Below are 3,535 nucleotides of genomic sequence, written 5' to 3' on the forward strand. Positions count from 1 at the left end.
ATTCATCAGTAATTCATCCACATAAGCTCCTTTTTATACCATTTTTACTAAAATTACGAACATGGGCTGTGAAGTCTGTATTGGAGAAATGGAATATTTTTGAACTTACTGAAACAAATATAAAATAAAGCATCAACAAATGTAAAAGTTCATATTTATAACCTATATACTTACGTACGTTCCGAGTAATCGGTTCGTACACTGTGCCTCCTCTTCATAAATTTTACCTGTCTTTGTCTTTGGTTTACCAAGCAAACTGTCTTTATCAGAAAGGCTTAGCAAAAGAATGATAATTAGAGTCAGAAATACCCTGAGAGACAACAGATAAAGTGAGAACAGAGACACGTTTACAAAATGAAGGCTTACCCATCTCTCTTTAACTTCATTTTATTGGGCAATTTTTATTTTTTTACATCTCTGCACAAATAACATATTTTATTTATTTTTTGTTTAAATTGGGCGATATTAGAGTTGACAAACTGCGTTATTTATTTGTAAATCTCTTTGAGTATACATTGCTATATCTAATACAACCATAGTGTGACTTTCTTAGTTCCCTTCTCGAAGTCTAATATAATCACAGTCTCTTACTTCTGATTTCCACATACTAGTCCAAAACAAACCACAGTGTTACTTTGCTAGTTACCATTCAGATCTTAATATAATTCCATTGTAACTTTTCTACTTTCAAAATCTGAGCCTAATACACTCAATGTTACTTTCTCAGTTCACAACCCAGAGTCTAATGCAACAACATTATGACGTTCCTACTTCAGAACTCAAAGTCTTATATAAGTGTGTGGTTTCCCCACTCACCAGTTATATGTATTCACAAACTCACTCTCCGTATTCACAAGTCCAATATCACCATAACGTGACTTTGTAAATATTTGTTCTCAGTTTGATACAGTCTAACATCTTTTTAGTTCACAACTCAGAGTATAATGTTATCAGTGTAGTTTTCCTAATTGCCAGTTCTGTGTCTCATTATAATCACAGTGTGACTCTGAGTCTAATACAGTAGTTCAGGTGTGGTAGAGCTGATTATACTTTACTTTTCCCAAGAAGTTCATATTGATAGTATCCACTTTGTAACTACATTATTTACCATTTATTAGTTTAGTATAACCACAGCATGACTTATCTAGTTCCAAACTCTAAGTTTCTTATAACCACCGTGTGATTAACACAGCTTCGTCAGTGTCTAATATAACCAGTTGGTGACTTAGATATATCCAAATTTGAGTTTAATATAAAAACGGTGTGACTATTCTAGTTCCTCGGTCACACAGTTTGATATAATCAATGAGGTTTTCCTGTTTCAAATCGCCGAGTTCAATGTGAAAGATGTGGTTGACATATTATTATATTATCGTTTCTAAATGCTCTCAGAACAGCTTACTTGTAGTAACTACAGTTATTTCTTTTCTAGTTCCCAACTCTCAGTCTAGTGTAATCATAGTGTCACTTTTCTAACTCCCAGTTAAGTCTACTATACTCACATTGTAACATTCTAATATTCAGTTGTAAACTGAAATGTGAATTCTAAAATATTCTGTACATATTTATAACTTATTAAGATAAAATATATATATTTTATATATATAACGTCATAAATGAAGAAGATAATTTACTCAAATATATATAAATAAAAATGCTAACTTCTGTTAATTACGATTAAAAGTACTGGGTACTCTGAAAATTTATGCAGTAACTGCCTAAGTCACTCAGATTACCCTTAAATTGATGTTTTTATTGTTTCTGGTAACATTTACCTTTGCCTCATTTTAGTATATGAATTACATCGAAAATAACACCTGTCAATGATGCATCAAACTAAATTATTTGTGAATATCTGCACTATAAATACATTTTCCACCGATCTTCACTAAAAATAACATTTTTTTTTACTTTTTCTTTGATATGTGCTATTATAACAAGAATGATCACATGTCTGTGACTTTGGCTCACGATAAACATTTTAATTTTTTTTCTGTGACTTTGACTTACGATAAACATTTTTTTTCTGTGACTTTGGCCTGAGATACTAGTGTCCATCATTTCAGTAGTGACCGTTTTTTACAGGACAGAACAATATGGTATATCATAGTTTAAAGAAAAGGATATAAGAATTATACAAGTAATTATATGCCTACAAATGACGATAAAAGTTTTTAAAAGTCTGATAAAAGATATTTTGATAAGTCGTTTAACAAATTTTAAAACTTTCGTGGATATTCAGCATGGTTTCATTGGGGAAAATCTTATCTTAATGATCTTCTAATATTCTTTAGCGTTATATAAATCTGAGTAATGATGTGGATTTGGTGTACCTGGGATTTCAGAAAGCATTTCATAGAGGTATCACATAAAAGTCTTTTCAAAAGTTATCTCTGCAAACGTGAGAAATAGGTTGGCTCGTTGGATATAAGACTGATTCTATATGGTAGAAAACAGAAGCTTCTTGTAAATGGAGGTCAGTCAAACTGGATTAATGACACAAGTGGGGCGCATCAGGACTTTGTCTTAGAACCTTTACTCTTGTTGATTTCTATCATTGACATAGATAAAGGAATGATCAATAAATTACTAAAAATTGCTAATGATATCAATGACTTTGGCGTTTTTGACTGTAAAGAGAACGCTGCTACTTTACAAAAGGATTTAGATCATTTAGTGAATCGGGCAAATAAATGGTAGATGGTTTTAATTATGATAAATGTAAAATTATGCATTTGGGCTGTATCTATAGAAATACTGGATACAATTCTAAAGAGGTTATAATTTCATTTTATAAGTCACTACATAGACCACATTTGGAGTTTTACGTACCTTATCTTAGGATCGACATGAAATTTTTGGAAAGGTTCACAGGAAGTCCATTGGATACCTCGGATGGAAAAGTTGTAATATGAAGACAGGATAAGATTGCTGAAATAATCAAGTTATAAAGTACCTTGCTTAACCTACAAATGATATTAAGATTTATTGTTCTTTCATGTACAAATTAAATATAAAAAAAAATACAATCGATTAGTTTCGATGCCATTTTCCATGGAAATTACTGACATTTACATGGAAGACTTCGAAAATACACTGTTTGACAAAGAATAATAAAACAATTGTATTTTTATGTATTTTATTAGTATAATACTTTCGCTGTTGTAACCGAAGATTACTGTTAGCTTATAAATTTGTGTGACATACTGTTTGTTTGTTTGTTTGTTTTGGAATTTCGCACAAAGCTACTGGAGGGCTATCTGTGCTAGCCGCCCCTAATTTAGCAGTGTAAGACTAGAGGGAAGGCAGCTAGTCATCACCACCCACCGCCAACTCTTGGGCTACTCTTTTACCAACGAGTAGTGGGATTGCTAGTCATCACCACCCACCGCCAACTCTTGGGCTACTCTTTTACCAACGAGTAGTGGGATTGACCGTCACATTATACGCCCCCACGGCTGGGAGGGCGAGCATGTTTTGCGCGACGCGGGCGCGAACCCGCGACCCTCAGATTACGAGTCGCACGCCTTACGCG

The sequence above is a fragment of the Tachypleus tridentatus genome, chromosome 12 (genome assembly GCF_004210375.1).
Source record: "Tachypleus tridentatus isolate NWPU-2018 chromosome 12, ASM421037v1, whole genome shotgun sequence".
In the NCBI taxonomy this organism is placed as follows: domain Eukaryota; kingdom Metazoa; phylum Arthropoda; class Merostomata; order Xiphosura; family Limulidae; genus Tachypleus; species Tachypleus tridentatus.